Source organism: Eumetopias jubatus, unplaced genomic scaffold (genome assembly GCF_037043125.1).
Source record: "Eumetopias jubatus isolate StellerSeaLion01/CBP00866 unplaced genomic scaffold, mEumJub1_p1.0 scaffold_4, whole genome shotgun sequence".
Classification (NCBI taxonomy): domain Eukaryota; kingdom Metazoa; phylum Chordata; class Mammalia; order Carnivora; family Otariidae; genus Eumetopias; species Eumetopias jubatus.
This window is the reverse complement of record NW_028274810.1, coordinates 43,801,655-43,826,866: the sequence shown is the minus strand read 5'-3', so window position 1 is coordinate 43,826,866 and position 25,212 is coordinate 43,801,655. Positions and strand designations below refer to the sequence as shown.

At 37.7% G+C, this 25,212-nt stretch overlaps 1 protein-coding gene across 2 annotated transcripts in view; it reads left to right on the top strand.

Moving 5' to 3' along the window:
- ST6GALNAC3 (ST6 N-acetylgalactosaminide alpha-2,6-sialyltransferase 3) overlaps positions 1-25,212 on the top strand; it is a 292,424-nt gene that overhangs the window by 57,285 nt on the left and 209,927 nt on the right. The window lies entirely within an intron of this gene.

The following is a 25,212-nucleotide window of genomic DNA, read 5'->3' as shown; positions in this document are numbered from 1 at the left end:
GCAATAATATACACAATCAGTGTCTTCTAGCTTTCATGATTCCTTGTTGATAGATCTTTGGATAGAAATGCATGCACTGTATGATGTTTTCTTATTTTATATAAGACCCAGCATATATGTAGATGACTCTTATAGTTGCTTTTTTAGTGCTTTTTTGTAGTACAAGAAATCATCCAGGTCTGTTGGATGGCACTTCACACAATCAGAATGGTCATTTAGGGTATTTTAACCACACAGAGAACACTTCCTTGGAATGGTCTTTCATTTTATTTCTTTCATTCCTTATTTAATACATAACTTTCATGATGCAAAGACCTGGCTCTAGTTTCAAACCAGCAGAAAGATTATCATCAGACCTAAGAATATTTTCCTCTCCTTGTTCCTCTTCCCTGATCCTTTGTTTAAACAATTTCGAATTCACTCGACTATCCATACATTTTCTTTCAGGGCTTTTTTTCCTCATGCATCTTGCCAACATCCTTAACGCCATCTCACCCTTCACCATACCCTGCTAAATCTCCCCCCATAAATTTTATTCCCAGATTAGAAGTTTGGCCCCATCTCCCATTCTACTGAGCAAACTGCAAAGAGATTAAGACTAAGGGCAGTTTAGAGTCAACAGAGCTCAAAAAACTTGCAGCTGGTGGTACCATCTGTGCCTGTCAGAGTGTGGCCAAGTAGTTTTCCATGGTGGGGAAGGACAGAGAATCTGATAATGGCTTTGGTTTGAGGTTACTGAGACGTGAGTCTGCCCTAGAGGAAGATTAGGAGAGCTGGGAGGCAACTTGTGCTCTTTGTAATGTGTGGCTCATCTCCCAGAAAAACACGCTTCTTCTGGGAAAGAGTCAAATTTGACATCCAAGACCTTTGAGTGGCCTCCTGCATATGTCCTTTCTTTCCTAGCTCATCTTCAGAATTCATTCTGTGCCAAGTGGCCGACACAGCATAAGGGAGTGGTAGAGTCATGAGAGGGAATTAGAAAAATTCACGGAACTTACAAAAGACTTCTATGTGAAAGAGAAACTTGACAGATTTTTGGTGAGGCAGCAACAGGAAGATGGTAGAGACTAGCAGCAGGGGAGGAAGGCGGAGGATTCCTGCTGGCTGCATCCCAGACTCTCCTTTGTTGGGGAGAATCTGAGTATTAGAAGAAGCAGAGAGATAAGAACAAAACGATGGCAGGTAGGCCACATCAATCTGTGTTAAGAGAAATGAAGGAGAGGAGGTGAGGGAGCAAGGAGTGTGTCAGATTAGCCACATGGGCTGGGATGAGGGAGAGGCTCCTGAGAGAAGAGGAGAAGGGAAGAAGGAGACTTTCAAGAAGCGTTCTTAAATAGGCAAGACCCTTGAACAAGCACTTCACAAAAAAGGATTGTGAAATGGACAACAAATAAGTGAAAGAATGCTCAACTGCATTATTAATCAGGGTAATGCAAATTAAAACCCCAATGAGATAAAAATAGTGCCAGAATGGCTAAACCGAAAATGACAACAAAACCAAGTGTTGGCAAGGATAGGCAGGAAATGGACCTCTTTTATGCTGCTGATGTGAGTACAATTAGTACAGCCTCCATGGCAAACTGTTTATTACTGTCTATTAAAATTGAACAAATGCAGGCGTCTGGGTGGCTCAGTTGGTTAAGCGACTGCCTTCGGCTCAGGTCATGATCCTGGAGTCCCGGGATCGAGTCCCACATCGGGCTCCCTGCTCAGCAGGGAGTCTCCTTCTCCCTCTGACTCTCCTCCCTCTCATGCTCTCTGTCTCTCATTCTCTCTCTCTCAAATAAATAAAGAAAATCTTTAAAAAATAAAATAAAATAAAATTGAACAAATGCATATCCTATAACCTGGCCATGCTACTTCTAGGTATATGCTCAAATAAAATGAGTATATGTGAGCGCTGAACTTCATGCACACAGATATTTATAGCAGCTTTATTCATAATAGCCACATGTGGAAATAATAAAAATGTCCATCAATATAGAATGGATAAATAAATTGTCTATTTATATTGTGGAGCACTATATAGCACTGAAAAAAGAATGAGGTGTGGGCGAGTCTCACAAAATAATAACAAAAGACAACAGATGTTAAAAGCTACATACTGTGGGATTTCATTTATATGAAATTCAAAAACAGACCAGGTTAGTCTATATTTGGGATAGTGTTTACCTCTTGGGCACAGACAGAGGGTCGTATTGGGAAAGGACATGAGGGGTTTCTGAGGTCTCTGTAGCATTCTATTTCATGACTTTGGGGAGTGGTTACACACTCATGATCAACTTGAAATAAGCCATTAAGCTGTCCATTTATTATTTCTGCCTCTTTAAATTGTATACTTCAATTTAAAAGTTTATTAAAAAGAGGGAGGAGAATTGGATTATGAATTAGATATCATCTATCATCTATCTATTTTTGATAAACCAAAGTAAGATTGGAATTGTTTTAAAATTGTTGTATTTGTTCAACTCTATTCCTTCTAAAGTGACATTGTGCCTAAGCGATAACACATGGGACCAGGAAGTTAACCTTTCTGTTTAGTTGCTTGCCTTTTCTCTTTCCTTCTTCCTTTCTAGTCCTATTGTGGTTCTCTTCTAGCAACAAATAATCTAAGATTGACATTTAGACCTGGGTCAGACTTGTCTTTGATTGTCTGTTGCTTCATCTGATGCTTGTTTATTCTGGATGATAAACAGGCCTGGTACCTTGGCTCTGGTGTATATTCAGGTTGTTATGGAGGGAATATAATGATAATTTGGATTCTGGTGAGCACAAAAGAGTGCAGTGATGTGTAAACATCACCAGAAATTTGGTTGAGCTGTGCCAAACTTTTCTCTAGTGGGACCTAAAAAGGGTAAAATACCCAATGTTTTCCAAATTATGGTATTATTGTTTAAGTATTATTTTGTTCTAAGAGATGCAGTATCCAGAAATTATCCCTATGATAGTAGCTTTTAAGCTGGATTCCTCAGAGCTTTTGGGCTCCAAGACATGTAACTCAGGAGTATCTCTCTATCCATCTATCTATCTGGAGGGTTGAAATAATTGTGGGTAAAATAGGTAGCTTTAGATACATTTACTTGAGGTCTACATGAGATTAGGTTTGAAAATAGCTTGGGCTGTTAAAAAAAAAAAAAAAAACCACAATCACTTCTTTAGAGAACTGTGAATACAGTGATAAAAGATTACCAGACACAGGGAAAGTCTGGTGCATAAGACCATGTAACCTAAAGGCATATCTGTGTACTTACAATGTCAGGGGCAAGTATTAGAATAAAGAGCAGTTGGAATTGGGAGTTTGGAGTAAGGACTCCCAGGAACATTACACTAGAAGATGCCCCTGAACTAAAAGTTAGCTAACATGTAGGAATAATAATTATTTAGTAGGAATAATTATTTTGTAATGCTAGCTATTTTTTATACATTATTTAATCCTCACAAGATCACACTGATTGCAGACATAATGGAGTAGCTGCTATCAGACTAACTCTCCCACTAAGAAGCTGGATAAATTACTGCTTGAAGGCATCAGAATGCACCAAAGAGACTAGAATTTGAGAAGTCAAGACAGCTGAGAAAAGAAAATGCATTGAGGTAAGCATGACCCTCTCTGCAGTCTTTTCTCTTTAATACCTTTGCAATACAAAAAAGGAGCACAGAGGCCAAACAGAAAGTAGTGGCCTAGATCTTACAGGAATTTCAGTGGAATTGGAAGACAAAAATTCATATACAGGAATACTAAGAGAGTCATGATATGAAGGACCAAGATCCTAGAGAAAAGAGAACCAGAGATATCGGAGCCAGCATTCTGCATGCAACAATCTTTGAAGAATCTGCAGAGTTTACACTGTGCAGAAGAGAAGCCAAGAAGAATCCAGCAGTTAAGAGGCCAAAAGTCGAAGCAGGGATTTAAGCAATCCCATATAACGGAAGAGGCAGAAACTGTGGTTCAGACCCTGAAGGAGGAAGGGTCCTGATAAAAATGACAAAATCTCAGTTGAGACTCAGAAGAGCTAGACTGTAATAGTGAGGGCAAACTGGAAATAGACCATTCCCTACTGGATCAAGATGATGAGTCTATGCTCTATCTTTCAGAAGAAAACAATATCCTCCATGTAGGAAGAATTTAAATAATTGATTCACTTAAAATGTATAAACAACCAATAGAAAATTACCAGGCATGTCAAGAAACAGGACCAAATATCTGAATTTCAAGAGAAAATACAAATAGACTATAGGTAATTGATATACTGAGATCATCAGACATTTTTAAATAACTATAATTAATATGTTTAAGAAAATAGATGTACAAATTTGTTATTTTCCCACAGGAATCTATAAACAAGGATCAAATAGAAATCCAAGAACTGAAAAACAAAAATTAAGAATGCAAGAGATGGGTCGCCTGGGTGGCTCAGTCGGTTAAGCATCTACCTTCAGCTCAGGTCATGATCCCAGGGTCGTGGGATCGAGTCCCACATCAGGCTCCCTTCTCTGCAGGGAATCTGCTTCTCCCTCTTCCCCTCCCCCTACTAGCTCTCTCTCTCTCTCTCAAATAAATAAATAAAATCTTTAAAAAAGAAAGAATGCAAGAGATGTGTTTAGTAGCTCATTACACTTGGTAGAAGAGAATATTAATAAAGCTGAGAATGTTAGTAAAACATAACAGATTGAAGCATAGAGAATAAAAGGATGAAAGACCAAAAAAAAAAAAAAAAAAGAGCATAACAGACATATGAGACCAGTGAAAAAAATCTAACATGGTGCTTCTCAAAGTATGATTCTGAGACCACTTCTCATGCTGGTCCCTGACAAGATAAGTAAAGAAAGATAGAGTATTTACAAATATTTATAGCAACTGATTTAGTCACAAAATCTTTATATTTTATGACAGAATTGGTCTGCAAGGGATTATAAATAAAAGGAGAACATATTCATCATAAATAGTTGGAGAAATACTGGTATGACATACGTATACTTGGAGTTCCAGAAGTCAGGGAGAGAAAGAATGTGGCAGAAGTAACATTTGAAACTGTATTGGCTGAGGATTTTTCAAAACTGATGAAGACCTCAAGGAACAACTTCACGAAGCTCCATGAACCCTAAGCATCATAAATACAAATAAAACCATACCTGAGCACATCAGAATGAAGCTACTGAACCTAAGATAAAATGAAAAATCTCAAAGTCTATCAGGAAAGAAAATCTTCAAAGAAGCAATAGTAAGACTGAAAATGCCTTTTCAACAGAAATGATGGATTCAGAAGTCAGTGGAATGGCATCTTCAAGGTGTTGAAAGCAAATAATAATAATCAGGCTGCAAACCTAATTTCTTCAAAGTATAGATGAAACAGATATCTGTGGACAAACAAGAACTGAGAATTTGTTGATAGCAGGCTCACACTAAATATTAGAGGGAATTGTTTAGGTAAAAGGAAATGATCTTATATGGAAGTACAGAAATGAAAGAAGGAATGAAGAACAAGAAGAAAGTTTAAAGTGAAGGTAAATATAGATGAACCTTGGGCAAAATAAAAATACTAATGTCTAGCGAAATTAAAATACATGGCAATAGGGGCGCCTGGGTGGCTCAGTCGTTAAGCATCTGCCTTCGGCTCAGGTCATGGTCCCAGGGTCCTGGGATCGAGCCCTGCATCGGGCTCCCTGCTCAGTGGGAAGACTGCTTCTCCCTCTCCCACTCCCCCTGCTTGTGTTCCCTCTCTCGCTGTGTCTCTCTCTCTCTGTCAGATAAATAAATAAAATAAATAAAATACATGGCAATAATAGTCAAAATGCAGAAGCAGGGTTAAGTATTAAAGTGTTGTAAGAGACTTGCAATGTTTGGAAATTGGTAAAGATATTAAATTATATTATACTTTAATAAGTCAAGGAAAAAGTAATGTAATTTGCAGGATAACAACCAAAAAGAATAATGCAAGAATGTAGAAGTAGCAGACTAATACAGAAAAAATGGAAAAATAAAAAAATTTCTTGATTTTTTAAAAAGACAAAATAATATATAAGAACAAAGAACAACTGGAAATGAGAAATGAACAAGAATTTGGTGGATCTAAATCCAGATATATCCATAGTTATTTAAATATAAAGGCTCTAAATATTCCCATTAAAAGACATACTGTATAAAAATACTATTATGCTACCTAAATATACACATTTTTAAATATCAGAACAGAAAAGTTGAAAAAGAAAAGAATGGAAAAGGATATACCCTGCAGACACTAATCAAAAGGAAGCTGATATTAGACATTTTAGATATTAAGGAAAGAAGTCACGCTAAAAATGAAAAAAGTCATGTCAATAGTAACCAAATGGGTATTTTGACAACAATATCCAATAATCATTTTTTTTAAAGATTTAATTTATTTATTTGACAGCACAAGCAGGGGGAGCAGCAGAGGGAGAGGGAGAAGCAGACTCCGGGAGCCCGATGTGGGGCTTGATCCCAGGACCCTGGGACCATGACCTGAGCCGAAGGCAGACACGTAACTGACTGAGCCCAGGCGCCCCGCAATATCCACTAATCTAAAAAGATACGCACCTAACTCAAAACAGTTCAATCAAAAACTGGCAAAACTAAGAACAACGGACAATCCAACAATCATAGTTGGAGATTTTAATAGCTTTCTCCCTCTTTTAATTGTAGCATTAACAGACCGAAATATGAGTAAGGATAGAGTAGATTTAAACAACAGTTTAGTTAAAAAACTGGACCTAAATGACATGTATATACAACTCTGCATCCAAAAGCTGCAGAATACACATTCTTTTCAAATAAACATGAAACATTTAACAAAACTGCATACCAGTCACTAAAGTAAGCCTTTAAAAAAATTCAAGTGGATTAAAATCACATGTAGTATTTCCTCTGATCACAATGGAATTGGGCTGTAGACCAATAACAAAAAGATAATGAGAACATACACTTATCCTATGACCCAGTAATTCTGTTCCTGGAAACAAGACACAAATGGTACATTTGACAGGAAAGGAAACATACAATAATGATAATAAAATTGAAAATATAACCTTTCGTTCATCCACAATAGAATGGAAAAATTATGTTATATATTCATAATGAAATAATTAATGAATTACTGCTACACACAACATGAATGAGTCTTACAGGTATGATGTGAGCAAACAGAGACACAAACGTGTACATATTGTATAATTCCCTTTGTAAATTTCAAACAGGTAAAATTAAGCTATAATGATACAGGTCAGAATAGTGTTTTGTTTTCTTACTTACATACATGTTATACCTGACTAAAAATATGTTTTTTAAAAAACAACAGAACCCCAAAAACCTCAAAATGAAATGTAGAAGTGCTTTTTGGGTGAAGAAAAATGGGCAAACATTACAAACAGGGACATTTCTTGGGTTCAAGTTTTATATTCTCCATGAACTTTCCTTCACCTAGTAAACTTACTTTTAAACTCCATTAGCATTCTCATCGATTATTTATTATAGAAATAAATATGCTAGCTAATTGTATTATTTAATTGTCTCAGGTCTGTTTTCTCCCCCATTGTGAGGGGCATGTAGGGTAGCATGATGTAAAACAGCCCTGGAGATGGACTACTACATTTAAATCCCTGTCCAACATTTGGACAAGTCATTTAAACTCTCTGTGTCTTGGTTTCTTCACTGTAATGAGAGGTAATGGCAATACCTACGTCATAGTGTTGTTTTGAGAATTCAGTGAGTCAATAATTACCTAAAACAATGTCTGGTACAAAAGTGAGCACTCCATAAAGTTTGTGATTATTATTGTAACTACCTTGGGGGATTGGGCCACTCCTTATATTTGTTTTAAATCCCTCTAATACCTGGAACTATACTGAGCAATCAGGAAGATGGGATTTCTGGAAAGCTGGAGGCAAAGATATTTTGAGAACTGACTCTGTTTTCTCTCCATGGATGAGCTTACACTGATGAGAATTTTGGCTCATGAACCAAAGCTTAAATAGAGCTGCATAAAGTAGTGTGTTAAGAATAAGATGGGGAAAAAAATTGTTTTCTCAACACTGGTGGTACCCTACCACCCTGGTGTCAAGAGCAGCTTTGTGCTCTGCTAGGGAACTAAGTGATGAGTGCCAAGACATGTGAACTCGGTCCCTTCCCTGTGCAGTCACCTTGCTTCCACTGCAGTCTCCATCCATGGCTCAGTAGGCTGGGAACTTCTAGCAAGGGTACGTGTGTCTGTTTTTGGCAAATGTGTAAACAACCTGAACTCTGAAAGCCTATATGTTAAGGTCTTCCTACTGCCAATAATGTTTGTAGGTTGAATCAAATCGAATTGTACTGATTTGAAATGAAGTGCATCTTGAGAGATGACTAAGAACCAGAATAGCTTAGTTGTTTAACTCTTAGGCTTTGGAGTCAGATGGATTTGAGTTCCGTTTACCAGATGTGTGTCTTTTCACAAAACATTTAACTTCTCGGGGCCTCAGTTTCTTCGTTTGTAACATGTGGTCAATAATTATAAGAACCTCATAGGATTGATATAAAGATTAAATGAGATATGTGCCTGATACATGTGTTAAGCACTCAGTAAATCATAGCAGTCACTGTTATTATAGATGTTATTTATATTTTTTAGTTTCTCTCAGCCAAGAGGCTCAACCTGGCAGAACTGAATTGTGAAGATTAAGCATAAGCTTTTCAAATGTGTCCCTTCTTTACTTCTTAAAATCCATTTTGTTTTTATTCTCCTGGCAACCCTGAGAGTTTAGACAGGGTAAGCGCTATTATCTGCAACTGGCGTATGAGAGAATAAGATAAAAAGCTAAAGTTGTTTGTCTAACAATCTCATGACTATTGGTGTTAGAGAAGAACCTAGAACCCAGGCCTCCTCAATGCTAGCCTTGAAGGTTTTTTTTTTCCTTCCTGCTCTGTCTACATTCTTACTTCTGATAACCAGTGAGAGAGTATTCATTCACCCCCAAGTAGAGGATTCTTGAAATAAAGTTTTTATCCTAAATTACTAGCCAGCATCTCGTCTTTTCAGATGTAGTAAAATGGTTGACGCTGGTCAGTAGAGGTTTCTAAGAGGTCTAAGGGGTTTGATATCGAAGTTCATGTAAAGACGCTCCTTCCTTCTGAACCCAGTATTTCACTCTCCTACCCTAGAGCTCACTTTATTTTCTCCCCAACAGAGCCCTTCATCTTGCTGCATTCTCCTTGTTCTGAGGTGGCCTTTTTCTGCCTACCAGCCTGGAGATGGTTATCTCACCCATGGCTCCTAAGTTTGTTGCTCCTCATTTCAAGACACCAACAGAGACTCAATAATGTTTTTTACATTGGCACTTAAGTTTCCTTGAGGAACCAATACGTCAGCAGCCATGCCATTTAATTTTCTTTAAGGGTGACTCTAGGACTGGAAGAAGTGATCTACTCTCCCTCTCAGCACTATAGTGAGTTTCATGAGGATAGAGGCCGGGGTCATGGAACAGGACAGATGCTCATTAGACATTTGCTGAATGAATGAATGATGTGGTAACTCAGAAGGCGCTCAAATTTTAATTAATGACCTACCTTTGGTTGTCCCTTTTACATGATACATTTCTTGAATTACATTAAGTTAGATTAGATTTAAATTTGATTTAAATTTTTGGGTTTTGGTTACCAAGAAGGCTGGAGAATTACTTTGGGTTACTAGCTGGATTTTTAAACTTCCTGGCTCCTTAGAGTAGTGTCTTCTGCCCATACCCTGGTCCAGGTGTTTATGACCACAAATTTTGTCTGCTTTTGAAGGTTGGTTTTAGAGTAAATGAATTCAAAATAGCTACTATTTTGTCTTAATTAAATTTCAGCACTAAGTTACTTAGGAAATTTCAGATATAAGGTTTTCTGTTGACTAAGGTCATAGGATATTCTTAAAATTGGCTTTTTGATCTTAGGTGCTACCTTCCACTCTCAATGCCAGATCATATAGAATAGCATTTACTGTGGTTAGTCAGATTTGATCTTCTGTAATAGGACATTCAGCAGCCTCTTCTGACCCCTGAAAAAACCCAACCAACCAACAAAAAACCAAGAACTAACCAACTCAACAATAACAAAGTGTAAGCCAACCTGCACTGGGCACAGAGGTGAGTCTCTGGGAGACTCTTGAGTAGAAACCGTGAGCTCCTTCAGACCCCTGGGCTTCCATGATGCTATGAGGCGAGCGGGGGAAGGTTTTCTTCTGCTTTCTTTCTGTGCCAGGGCAACTGGAAAAGCTTTCAATTTACTCTATTTCAAACGGTTTCAAGCAAAGAAAAAGCTCAGGTGAATATCCAGACTGGGGCAGATAATAGCCCAACTCTTTATATCCCACTTATTAATCCATGGGAAGGAAGGGTAGAAACAGTCTTTGGACGGTCAGCTATCCATGCACGGTAGTTTGATGCTGAGCCCTTTTCACATGTACTCAGAATAAAAATGAAACCCTACTACTTGTTTTGCCCATTAGATAGCATTATCTCCATGGAACGCCAATTCATATCTCTTTGTGCTGTGTGTGGTTCTCACATATGGGATTTTAATAACCTCCATGCTGTGCTATGAATTTGTAAGCAGGGCCAATAGAGGAAAAGCACCACAGGACTTTATTTTTTCATTATTACTCTTTTGAAAAACAGGGTCTGCCTCATTTCTGTAGGGTTCTTCTGGCAGTTCTGGCGATGTTGCAGGTGGTGGTGTAGTTGTTACTGTGGAAAGGAATAAGCTCTTTATTTATTTGCTATCTGTCTTTTCTGGACTCCCTTTCCCACCCCCGTCGTGCCTTTAGCCTCCTCCATAATCTCCTATGGCGTTGTATGTGCAGCTTCAGTGAGCTGCTATACAGAAACAGGCCCTGTTCTCTGGCTCTGTAGTTCATCTTACATTTTGAATTGTTTTCCCACACACCCTTTTAAATGTGCCCGCATTTGTCCTCCGTACAATTGTGCATGTCCAAGAAGCCTGTTGAGTGTGGTGGCTGGGAAATCAGGTTCTGCACCCAACCGGTCCTGAATGTGAATGCTGGAGAAGTTATTAGGATTTTGTTAACTCGTTTATAAAAGGGCAATGAGAAGCCTTCCCCCTAAGACTGTTGTGATGGTTATTGGTATTTATCTATGAATTGTTTTGTACAGTATTTGACACAGCATTAATAAAGTTGCTGTTATTGTTATTATTCATTCGACAAATATTTGCTGATGGCCTACTAGATGTCAGACACAATTATGGATGCTGGAGTTATACGGGGAACCAAACAAATTCCTTGCTTTTATTAAAACTTAGCATCTAGTTATTAAATGAGCATTAAAATGGAAATGGAAAGTTATGCTTTGTACCCTTTTCCAGTGAACCTTAAAATCTTTTTCTTTTCTCAATTAAACATCGGAGTTAAACATGATTTTTTACTCTTGTTCATAGATGAATATCCTACTGTAATTTTATCCTTTACTTTCCTTGTTTTCTAACATCTCTTCTGTTTTCATGTTGTGCCAATTTGGACTGACTAGCTTAAACGAGAAAAGTCCTGTGATCCTGGCTTTTCTAGCAATCATAACATTTTCATTATAAATTTAAGTCTGTTTTAGATTCAGTCCCTCTAACTCAGTGTGATACTTTATCTGAAATTTCATATGAGACCTCTTGGATATTAAAGTAAAATGTAGGTTAAGAAAGCAATCTTTTAAAAAGAAAGAAAGAACTCAGGGGCTAAATCCTGACATGTCTATTTCAGGACAGTTTGTCCAGCACGGTCCCTGACTAGGAATCTGCTTATGAGTTTTGACACATGCACACACAGGTGACCCTGTACACACAGACATATATTTATGTGGTGTAGACAGTGACTACACTGAGTGTATTTTACACTGTTTTTTAGTTCAATCAGAGATGGATAAACCCTATGTCCCAATAGGACCAGAGGTCTCTGTATTCTTGGACATTACTCCAAATTCACTGAACTTAACAAAATTTAAGATTTATGCGCTGAAAAATATGAGATGTTGTGTGAATATAGTAACATCCTACTTAACATTGATATTGCATAATGGTGCTAAAACCGCTCTATCAGTAAACATCACGGCTAAGTCTTTTAACCCGTGTGGTATTTACAGTGCATCTGAAACTACTTTTATGCATTTAAAAATATTTATTAACATATGCTTTGGGCCAAGCAACTTGTTAGTGTTGTTGATACAGTGGCAAACAGACTGTTCTTTCTCCAAGAAACTTAGGGATTAATGGGAAAGACTGACAATAAATGAGTAAATGGATTAAGAAGTACACAATTATAATGACGATAAGGGTCTCCGAAGGTACACCACTGTGTGCTATGAAAGGGCTTAATGAGGAGGATTTACTTTGAGCTTGAACCTGTGGTTAGGAAAAGACTTCTTTGAGAAGCTGACATTTCAGCTAGGTCCTCCATGATGAGAAGGAACTTGTGAAAATGGCAGGGCGAGTAAAGGGTAAAGTGTTCCAGGAAAAAAGAGACAGTGTTCCAAGTCCTGAGGCTGTGGCAAGAACATGACATGGTCAAGAAACAAATGAAGTTTGCTGGCTGGCTGTGATTGAGAGAGGGCCAGAGTCCAGGGTGCCTGAAGTCCCATAAAGGGTTTGGAGTTTATTCTACATACAGTGGGAGCCTTGTGGATTTGGGGTTAACAGAAGTAACAAAGCAATCTCCCTAAGGGTTGTTCTAGCAAGGAATGCCAGAGGGTGGCTCTTATTTTGTGTAGTTAGTGTTTTGATTCAGTTACTTTTATGGACCCACAGCTTTGTGAGAGTATGAGATGTGAATTCCAGAGTTTACAATCTCCAAGTTTATTTTGAATGCTAATTACCACAAATATGTTTTTAATTGGTAACTGTGTATCTTAGGCACACTTCATTTCATTTAACCTTTGAGATCAGTTTTAATTCACCCTCTTAAAAACAAGTTTTCTATTAAGAAAGTATGGCACACATCAACATTTTAATTACTTTCTTCTGGAAGATTTTTGTATTGGACAGAATTTATCTGTCAAGGAGGAAATGAAAAAAATGATCATACTTTGAGAAAATAATGCAAAAGAAGATCAAGTGCCAAACTTCCCAATGCATTTGTTTTCTAGATAATTTAGTATTCTGCTTTTACAGAATACTGTTTGTAGACTCAGCCTAGCTTTTTGGTACCATTTATTAAGAATGTATATAGTTTGGGGCGCCTGGGTGGCTCAGTTGGTTAAGCATCTGCCTCTCAGGTCATGATCCCAGGGTCCTGGGATGGAGCCCCACATCAGGCTCCCTGCTTAGTGGGGAGCCTGCTTCTCCCTCTCTCTCCCCCCCACCCCCGCTTGTCTCACTCTCTCTCTCTCTTTCTCCCTCTGTCAAATAAATAAATAAAATTAAAAAAAAACAAAGAATGTATATAATTTAATTTTGCATAATAGCCAACAATTTAAAGCAGCTGGATATTTGCTTTCTCCCCTTTCAGTGATCTGCTACCACTTCCTATCATTGTATTCATACTGACCTTTAATCCAACCTCTACACAAACTCAGTTTTATATATGATTCTTGTTTTAATGGATTTTGATAGATTTCTCTGTACTTATTTATTTATAGAATGATTTATTATTTATGTTGGTTTCATGGTGCTTTTATTTCTGTGTTTTGTTTTGTTTTGGTGGAGCACTTTGTATTCTAACAAATATTTTTTCATTGGGTATACATGAACTTTAGGTAAGTTGTTGAAAATAAATAAATGTTCATGCTTATTTTTGCCCCCTATCTGCATCTATTATTGTCTTTAATCGCCAAGGTTTTTTGGTATTGTTTGTTTGTTTGTTTTACTTCTGAAAAGAACTTATGAATTAAATTTGAGCCAATGCGAGGGACTTTGGTGTTAACTAAAAAGATGGCTTTAGAGATGGTTGCTTCTCTCTGGCATCTCCATTACTGATACTCTATTAACTACCAGACTTCTATAATACTAGCATCCTTCAAATTCTAAAACTTAGCTAAGATTTATTAAGGATTCTGCTACTGATAATCAACTCTTTAGCTAATGGAGCATATATTGATTTTTTTGCACAGAGGATGGTTTTCCTCCCAAGGGCTTTTGGCTCCAAAGACTAAGTGTTGCTTTGTGGATTTGGCAGGCCTCAGAGGAGCCTGGCTGCTGGGAACTGAAATGCTCGGAGCTTGCCAACCCCAAACCACTGTGTTTCTCACAGCTCTCCAGTGCCAAAAGTTGGTGTGCCAAGGAAACAGAAACCTGTCTAGAAAATAAACTGTTTTCTCTTGACTTTTCCTCTAGGAAGACTAGAAGTTAACCTGTAAGTTGGTTTGTGGTTAAAAATGATTTAGGATGTTATGTTGAAGTTTAATGCTACAATTTTATACAAAAAACAAATTAGTGCATGAGTTATGCTACCCAAATCACTTTGCTCCCAATTATCAAAATGTCTAATTTTATGTTTTTTAAGTGATCAGTGTAATTGTTGCAGTGGTGACATTGGTCGGGGTGGGGGTGAGCTAAGGCAGCCCCTGTATGTGACAGGCCTCAGGTGTGAGTGTGCATTGTGAGTGTGGGACAGGGGATGGAGCTTAGCCCTGCTGCTTGGTTTTATATGAATGAACCTGGGTCCTGTGGACAGGTAATGCTGATGAGATCAGTAGACGAGGAGTTCACTTGCGAAAGAACTTTTTGTAGGATTGCATATTCTTTAGAAACAAGTTGCAGAGCTACTAGGAGTAAATATATGTATATATACTCCTAATATATATATATGTATATACTTCATAGCACTAATGTAGCCATATTTCATTAGAGCTATTACCTAATTATTTATTAGAATTCTTTCATTTCTTTTAGAACTGAGTTTCTCAACCTCAGCACTATTGACATTTTAGGCTGATTAATTCTTTAGGGAGGGTGTGGGATGTTCATTGTAAGATGTTTAGCAGCATCCTTGGCTTCTACCCACCAGATACCTGTAGTACCACCACCCACTCCCCAGTTATAACAACCAAATATGTCTCCAGATATTACCAAATATCCCCCAGGGAACAAAATTCATCCCAGCTGAGAATCACTATTTTAGACTCAGGTACTTGGAAAATGATCATATATATCAATACATTAAGTGCATTAAGTGTAGGGTTTTTTTTTTTTTAAAGTGGATTTCCCCATCTTATCTCATTATTTTCAACAGCATTCAAATTCAAAAGCTGTTGCCCAATGCTAGCAAAGTCTGAATAAATAGAAAGTAAGCATCTTCCTTTTTATTAGATAAGGTGTCCAGCAATGAAAATCCCTGGATTTAAAGAGCTTGTTAAGATGTATTATGTCAGATGAAAAGTGCTATTTTAATAACTCATTGTTATTCTTAGCATGGACCTTTTATTTTAGAAAAATGGATAATTAGCATTTTGGCTTATCACTTTCTCTCCATGAATACAAATAATTTGATAGACAGACAGCCAAGAGAGACTTCAATGAATAATGGGTCTAACCAGCCTGGGACTAGAGTAAATTAGGGGTTCGACTTCCAGCTTAAGAGTTGGAACTCAGGGTTTGGTGGCCATGTCAGCTCATTCATCCAGGATATTTTTCTTGACCGACCTACTGTTGCAGTCAAAAACCAGAGCACAGGTCAATTGGTTAGAAATGCAAGTCAAAACTCAACTTGGGAAGCCATAGGCGACCCTGCATTTAACTTGCAGCTGGAAAACTGCAAGAACGCATTCAAAGCATAACTACCAGTCCTATGGTGTTTGGACTTTCCAGCTTCAATTTCAAGATAATGGCCCATTATTAATGGGGAAGTATTAGAAAGTTTTCCAGGGGAAAAATAATATCAGCTTGGAACCGTTCCCCTTTGCATACATTATCCACTTTACTTGCCATCTGTGGTGATCCATACTCTGCATAAAGCCTTACTAGTTTTCCAAAAAGGACTACAAATAGCCCTTTATTTTTTTGAGAACAGTCTTTCTAACCCCCAGCCAGGAAATCTATTTTGAAATTAACTTTCTTTCTAAAAATTTTAGTGTAATCTATCCTTTTGTTTCTAAGAAACAAAGCCCAATGCTGTGTTTGATTTGGAATGATCTCACTGTCACTCAGAGGAGACAGATAACCGTTAGAGGAATTTTTCTGGCCTTGGTTGTCTTTTGAAGCTTGCAGTGCGGTCTTAAGAAAGGATCACGATTGTTACTTAAGTTTCCTCCATGGGGCAGAGGGAGAACTTCGATCTGAGGAATTATTCTCATCATGAGATAGAAGAATGATTTTCTTCACAGTGCGTGCTCTCCATTCATGATCCAGCCCACACGGAAACCTTCGCTCTGTGTGTCCTGAAACTGCATTTGATGCTTTCTTAGTAGCACCTCTCTACTGAGTAGACTTGTGGGGGGAACAAAATGAAGGAAGCAAGTGTGGTCTGATGCTTCTGAAACGTATTTATTACTAACATCTCCTAAGCAAAATAACAAAGAGCTAAAGTCAAAGCAGAAAGATTTTACGGGTCCTGAAGGGAATCCTTCTCACATGATATAATACAGAAAATAACAAGGCCTCATTTTCTCTTGTAAAATGTGTGTATGCAAGCCTTTATTTATCAACCACATGATTTGTTATTGATATATCTCTACTAACCCCGAGAAGCGTCAATCCTGGTAACTAGAGAGTCCTTAGAGGGCTGAGTGAGTGATAGTCGTGAGGATACGAGCTTGGAAGAACCAGGAGAAATATACTGCTTTGGGAAGAAAAGCAGAGAAATAGAGTCTAGGGTGTGTCACTAGGAAGAAATGAAGATCCCGGAGGGAAGAGCCCTCTTTCGTATCTCCACGGTGTCTTCAGCTAAATTTATCTTGCCCACAAATGACTTAGGGGGATGAACGGTAATGTTGGATTTTATTCAAGGTTGACATGTGGGCAAATACAGTGGTTGCTCATGGATGGCTAATCAATGAATTGGAAAAGTTATAAAACAGAGAGTCACCAAGTTGAGAGATGGATGCAAAAGCGCCCAGCTAGAAAGTGACAGAGAGGGATTTGAACACAAGTCTGAAGACAAAGTCAGTGCATATCGGTGTTCTACTATGCTGCTTGAAGCTGGTTGAAAGAGAGGGAGAGAGATACACAAGCAGGGGGAACAGCAGAGGGAGAGGGAGAAGCAGGCTCCCCGCTGAGCAGGGAGCCCCATGTGGGGCTTGGTCCTAGGACCCCAAGGTCATGACCCGGTTGAGCCAACCAGGTACCCCAACAAGCCCCATTTTTTTGGAAGCGTTACCAATTCTTTGCAGAAAATTAATACTTGCTTATTTATAGCAGTTACACACACACACAGAGGCAGACCATTTTCATAAAAATCAGAACTAGAAAAATTATTTGACTTCTCACCTCTCCACCTCGCAAACAGAATTCTATGGAACAGGGTGATTTATTTATTTTTATGGTTAGGCCCGTATATTCAACAATATATTCATACATAATTCATGAGCTTGTTAATTAGGCCCCATGTTTCAATACACAGCGACAGACAGGAGCACAGGCGTGAGGTAGGGGGGCCGTGAGGAGGATGTATGTCATGGCTGCAACACACAGCCATGACTTTCATGGGGTTGGATTTCCTTCTTTTTTTAAAAATTATTTTAAGATTTTCTTTATTTATTTGTCAGAGAGAGAGAGGAGAGAGAAAGAGAGCATGAGCAGGGGCAGGGGGTGGGAAGAGGGAGAAGCAGGCTCCCCACGGAGCAGGGAGCCAGATGTGGGACTCGATCCCAGGACCCTAGGATCATGACCTGAGCTGAAGGCAGGCACTTAACTGACTGAGCTACCCAGGCACCCCCGGATTTCCTTCTTTGAAGGAAAGTAAAGGACACCCATTCTTTTCCTAGCCGGTCAGTAAGCCTATACTGTAAGTGAAACAAAAATAAAAATTTGTTTACATTTTGGATTGCCTATGCCTTCCCATTTTATGGCAATTGATCTGTATTGCATGTTGGTTCATTCATCCTGTGAATAATTATTTATTGTTGTCTCTTGATCTTCTGAAGCCTGAGTGAAATAGGAACTGGTTTCCACAATCTTGGGTACCAGAAGGGTGGTAATTTTCAGTTTTAGCTTATTGCTATGCTTTACATGGTCATAGGGAGTGAGCCTTTTAAGAAAGCCACTTCATTAAAGCCTTAAAATACTGTGGGCTCTGTTATTTACTGGGTCAATAACCCATGATATCTAGAAGAAGATTTAAAATAGTTCAAAAATAATTATCCAAACAAGAAAGGAATTTCAAACTATAATTACCACAGTAATAAAGGAAAGAGAGACTCCAAAGCAAGTATAAACATTATATTTAAATCCTAATATCGGATTCCTACAACTCAAAGGGTTTATTTAGCTTGTCCAATAGTGGATCACAAGATTTCAGATCTGAAATAAACTTCAGCAAGCATCTAGTCTGCATATAGGAATTCGAGTACTTTTTTCCCTTAAAAGACCACTTATAATTCTGTATCTGGACTGACAGCCTATATGTTCATTTTTCTTAGGGTATTCACAAATTTCTTATTCAGTTTTTACCCCTAGATATTTTGCATTTTGGTTGCTATCGTACATTAGATCTTTTTCTATTGTAGTTCTGTTTCTCGCTGATGTACTATGGATGGTAATTTTGTATATCCATGTTATAGCTGGCTCCCACTTTAAATTTTTCATATTCTAATAGTTTTCTCTGGTTTGTTGTGTTTGCAAGGAACACTAGCATATCATCTGCAAATATTGAAGATTTTCCCCCTGTTCCAGTATTAATACTCCCTCCAACCCTGCCTCTGGGTTTCAGTTATTATATTGAGTAGAACTTCCAGAAAAATGTAAAATAATTGTAGAGCCAGTGAGCATTCACATCTTGTTTCCAGCCCTGAAAAGACTGTACCTAGTACAAAATTTCCAAACTGCCTTTCAAACCATGACTCCATAGATGTTAATCAGCTTCCTAATAAAAAAATTTAAAAAACAACCACAAAAAAAGAGGGTAAGATTTCCAAATAATTTTCTGGAACTCCAAATTAAACAAAATGAAACAGATTTCTTTAGCGAATGACTTTTCATAGCCTTAGTATTTTTTTTTAATATTATAGCTTTTAGGTGTTTTTTATTTGTTTGTTTTTAAAGATCTTGTTTACTTATTTGACAGAGAGACAGAGGGCACAAGCAGGGGGAGCGGCAGAGGGGGAAGCAGGCTCCTTGCTGAGCAGGGAGCTGGATGCGGGGCTCCCATCTCAGGACCCTGAGATCATGACCTGAGCTGAAGGCAGATGCTTAACTGACTGAGGTACCCAGGCTCCCCAGGTGTTGGTTTTCTTTTTTAAGTTTTATTTATTTAAGTAGTCTCTACACCCAACGTGCGGCTCAAACTCATGACCCCGAGATCGAGAGTTACATGTTCTTCTGACAGAGCCAGCCAGGCACCCCAGCCTTTAGTATTGAATATGCATTGGCAGTCTCCGAGATGTGGAGACTGTATGTGAAATTTTCTAACATATTTGTTCTCAGGACACCATTTCTGAAGAACCCTTAACTATCATCTTACAATACATCAGTGCTACTCTGGCAGGACATCGTTAACTGTGATGTTGGTTATGATTTCAGAATGATATTCTTTATCATGTTAAGAAATTATCCTACTCTTAGCTTACTAAGAGTGTCATATAAGTAGGATCTTTTTTGTTTTTTTTTAAGATTTTATTTATTTATTTGATAGAGCAAGAGAGTACAAGCAGGGGGAACAGTAGAGGGAGAGGGAGCAGGGAGCCCGAAGCGGGGCTCGATCCCAGGACCCTGGGATCATGACCGGAGCCGAAGGCAGACGCCTAACCATCTGAGCCACCCAGGCACCCCATTTCCTTAGGGTCTTCTACATGTTCCTTTGTGTCTGACTTTTGCTTGACATAATGTTTTAAGATTCATACATGTTCATTTTTTTTTCAATGCTGGATAGTATTCTTTTGCGCAAGAGTGTTGATGAATATTTGTGTTATTTGCAATTTGAGGGTATTATAACCAATGCAGCTCTGAATATTCTTGTACATTAATCCTGGTATATAAAGGAATGCATTTTTATAAGCTATATGGCAGGGAGTAGATTCCCTGTGTCTTAGGGTATATACAGATATATATACCCTGTATATATAAAGTATAAAGGAGAATGCTTTAGTTTTCCAAAATGTTTATGTAAAGCTCACACTCCTACCAGCTATTGTTTGAAACTTCCAGTTCCTATACATCCTTTTTAACACTTGGTATTGTCAGACATTTTAATTTTCAGGCAACCTGGTAGAGGTGCAATAACATCTCATTGTTTTAATTTGCATTTTTCTGATTACTAACGATAAGCACCTTTTCTGATGCCTATTTTCCATTTGAATTTCCTCTTTTATGTAACAACTGAATCCTTTGCCCATCTTTCTGTTGCTTTGGCTGTCTGCTCTCTTTTATTATTGATTTGTAAGGATTTGTTATAGATCTGTATATTGACTCTTTTTAGGCTATATGTGCATATACATATATACATACACACACACTTCATGGGGGGAAAGAGAGAGAGAGAGAGTAGATACACCCCCCACACCTCCCCACACACAATCTATAGCCTGCCTGTTTACTCTCTTAACATCGTCTTTTGAAAGACAGCCATTCTTAAATTTAAAATAGTTTATTTTGCCAACCTTTTCCTTTATTGTTAGTGCTTTTGTATCTTGTTTAAGAAAAATTTGGCCTAGCAATCTATTGTTTAATAAAAATTATAACAAATTATATGTGCATTCTTTTATATTGTCATATCACCTGTGAGTAATTATATTTTTGTCTCTTTTCCATTCTTTATCCTTTTTTTTTTCTTGCCTTCCTGCACTGGTTAGGACCTCAGTATAATATTGCATAACAATGGTGATAGTGGAAATCATTGTTTTTTTCCCAATTTCCAACATTTTACGATTAAAAGTGAAGTACAGTGTTGACTGTAGGATTTTTGTTTTGTTTTTGTGAATGTTGTTAATGTTGTAAATTACATTGATATATTTTTCTCCCCGACTTTTTTATTCTGAAAAATTTTGTATGAGTTGCAAGTTTCATTGAATAGCATTTTTACTTGAAATAGCAGGCCACAGACAAATTATGAATATTCAGATTTAGATATTTGGCAGACATTTTCTTAAAAATGAATGAAGTGAGCCTGTCACTTCAAGAAAATAACAGGCAGTGTATTTTACTAATGACGGAAATTGAGCTTTCAAGTCAAAATTAGCATTTTGGAAAACTTATATTTGTCACCATCAGCTTTCTGTTTCTCAAAACTTAAAGGCTTTGCTGAGGAGGTCAGTGATACTATCAATGAACATGTTTAAAATAGATACTGGAAAGTGTTAACACTTCAAATATCGGCATAACTCATTACACTAATATTTTTCAAAGACCAGTGTGTGATGTTACAAAATCATGTATGCACAGTGTTAAAGATCCATTAAAAGTGTAAGATAGACCAATGGACTCTAATGTAATAGTAGAAAATTCTATTGATATGGTTTCAGGTTCCTTATTGCAAATAAAATTTAAGAAATCACCACTTGTTAAATTTTGGTATAGATTAAAAGAAAAATATCTACAATTATCTTCCTTTCCCTACTACATATCTTTGTGAAGCTGGATTTTTTTCTTCTGCTTCAACCAGAAACATACGTTGCAATGGATTGAAAGCTGAAACGGATGAGAGAATCCAGCTATCTTCAATCTAGACACTGAAGAAATTTGTAAAAATGTAATATAAATAATGCTAGTCTTTTTACTACTTGTGTGAAAAATATAGTACTTTTCAGAAAAGAATGTGTTATGTTAACATGAAAGGGGTATATTATTATTTTTAAATGAATTGATATTTTTAAATTTTCTCATTTTCAATTTTGAGTTTGGTAAATACCGATATATGTTCAACTCATGTAAACAAAGTGTCCTTGGAATCCTCAATAATTTTAAGAGTATAAATTTTACCTGAGACCAAAACGTTTGAGAACTAGGAACAGTACCAGATGCCCTGAGCTTATGAAAGTATAATGTTATCTGGCACATTTGTCCTCTTCCCATGACAATGGAAGAACCTGATTTAAGTCCATTTTACCCTTCCCAAATTATATGCTCTTTTATGGTAATTTTAATTCTAGAATTTCTTCTTTGTTTTTGTGTTTATGAAGCTTCACTATGCTGTGTTTAGATGTATAGATGTATATTTTTATTTATTTTCCCTAAGAGTCATTAGCTTAGCCTTTCAAATGTGTGGATTCTTATAAATTGTGGAACTTTCTCAGCCATTATCCTCTGTTCTATCTCTCCTCTCCTCTGGTATTTCAAATAAATACATATTAGGCCTTCTCAGTGTGTTCTCTGTGTCTCTTATCCATTTTTTTAATCTCATGTTTTATTCTGAACATTTGCTTTTATCTTCTTTTTAAAAATTTTTAAAGAAGATTTTATTTACTTATTTGAGAGAGAGAAAGAGCATGAGCAGGGGGAGGGGCAGAGGGAGAGGGAGAAGCAGACTCCCTGCTGAGCAGGGAGCCTGGACACAGGGCTTATTCCCAGGACCCTGAGATCATGACCTGAGCCAAAGGCAGACACTTAACCAACTGAGCCACCCAGGCGCCCCTTGCTTTTATATTCTAATTCACTGATTTCTTTAGCTTTGTCTAATTTGTTATTAAAAACATTCATTGAGTTCTTCATTTCATGTACTATATCAGTTCTAGAACTTTTTTTTTAGATTTTACTTATTTATTTCAGACAGAGCAGGAGTGGGGGTGAGGGGCAGAAGGAGAAGACTCCCCCCTGAGCAGGGAGCCCAACGTGGGGCTCAATCCCAGAACCCTGGGATCATGACCTGAGCTGAAGGCAGATGCTTAACCAACTAAGCCATCCAGGCACAGCAGTTCTAGAATTTCTAAGTGGTTCTTTTTTACATACACTCCATCACTTTTTATAGTTTTCATTTCCCTGTCAACATTTCACTTGGCTTTTATTTCCTTGAATGTAGTGAACATAGATTGTTTCAGTCTGTACCCTGTAATTCCATATGTGGAGCTCCTATGGGACTCTTTTCTTATCTTTTTTTTAAGATTTTATTTATTTATTTGACAGAGAGACATAGCGAGAGAGGGAACACAAGCAGGGGAATTGGGAGAGGGAGAAGCAGGCTTCCTGCGGAGCAGGGAGCCTGATGCGGGGCTCGATCCCAGGACCCTGGGATCATGACCTGAGCTGAAGGCAGCCGCTTAACGACTGAGCCACCCAGGCACCCCTGTTTTGGTTTTCTTTATTGATGCTTTATCTTTTCATATGTCTGGGTTTTAAGATTGTGTGTTGGGCATCATATTTGAAATTTTATTTGTAGCAATAATTTGAGGCCTAGTATGCTATTATCTTCCTCCAGAGAAGTTTTGTTTGTTTGTTTGTTTGTTTTGTTTTTGTTTTTGTTTGCTTTTTCCAGGTGTCTAAGGTTATTAGAAGTTCAGGACTATATAATGCAATTTCTGAAATTGATGTTTTCAGAGCCAACCAGTCAGCATAAAAGAAGATGACAGATTTTGCTAGACTGGTTTATTTCAAACTTACTTGTAGTATACATCTTAGGAGTCCCAGTCTAAAGTAGATGTGGATTTCCCCTTTTGGGGCTTTGGATTCTGATTTCTGCCAGAAGCAGAACTCAGCTATTTATTCCAGAGCCATAATGCCTCGAGGGCAAAAGCAGCCTTTAGTGTTGGTCTACCTCCCCAAGTTCCAGACTTCTCCAGGCTGGCAATTCCTCACTATCCTAGTAAGTCTTGGATGATCTTAAACAGATTGTTTTTATATTTTTTTCCAGCTCTTCTAGTGATCTGCCATGGAAAGTTTGAAATTTGTAAGTTAATTTATTGAATCAGATAATCTCATGCTGGTACTTTTTAACAATAATGAATTTGAATGTCCTTTGTACTTTGGTTTTTCAAAGTACAAACTAGAAGGAATGACTTATACTATAGTTATTTCCTGAAGCCTGAGCCAGTTGAAAGCCTATATAAGCCACATATTTCTCCTTATTCCTAAAATAAGCATAGTCTTAGGATTTACAGTACAAGCATATCTTTCCCTGTCTCCAGTGAAATGAACCTAACCCCACTGAGACATTCCTGTCTCCTTATCTCTTCCATTTGCTCATTTTGCCACCGTTTCCTTCCACTTGCAGCTGGGAATCCATGTTACTAGTGCTCACAATTATTTCTCAACTATGAACTTTCAGTAGATCACTTGCCACAATCTCTAGCCCTGGATCAAGCTGGCTAGCTTCTTCATTCCTGCCTCTGTGCTGCTGAACAGCACTAGAAAAATTGAGTGATGTGTTAAAATTAGTCAAATCAGTTGTAAGTGCTGCTCACATTCATCAAAAATCTATAATTCCTAAATGCTGGCTGTGGCACTGCTAGCAATCCTTTTGATTCTTGCTCAAAATATTCTCTTTCTCAAAAGTCCATCCCTCTCCTGAAGTTGGTTAACCTTACCTCTAAGTTATCCCATCACTCAATAATTAACCCTTACTTGCCCTTTAGAAATGCAAGGGAATCCTGAGTGAACTCTAATTGCAGTCCTCTCTTGTAAGGTTTCTCCTCTCATTCTTAATTCTTTTTTCCTGTCTCAGAGGAAGAAGTGTTTCTATCTTTTCAAAGGATAACCATTCAACTATACTCTTACATTATTGACTCCTATCTTCCCGGGATTCTCGCTCCATTCATGGGCCCTTCTCTTTTATTTGCAATCATTCCATCTTCACCAACTTCTTCCCCTCAAACCATCCTTCAGCCTAGAAAATGAAACAAGATGGGAAAAAAATTGTTGAACGGACTTTCAATATATCCCTAGCCTTAAATGCTGGCAGAAATTCCACATGACAATTAAGAAAATTTATAAGGTAACATGATTTTCTTCCTTACTTGCAAAGCAAATTCTAGCCAGAACATACAGAGGACCTCTAATGCCATATAATTAACATAACTTTGTGGGAAATAAAAGCTCTCATGTTTAGTACTACATGCATACTTCCAGTATCTTCTCCATTTGCTCTTCATAGCCTCTGACTTCTTGGGTTGATTTCAGTTGTAAGTGCTGCTCACCAATCTAGTAGTATTCAAGGTTCTAATTGG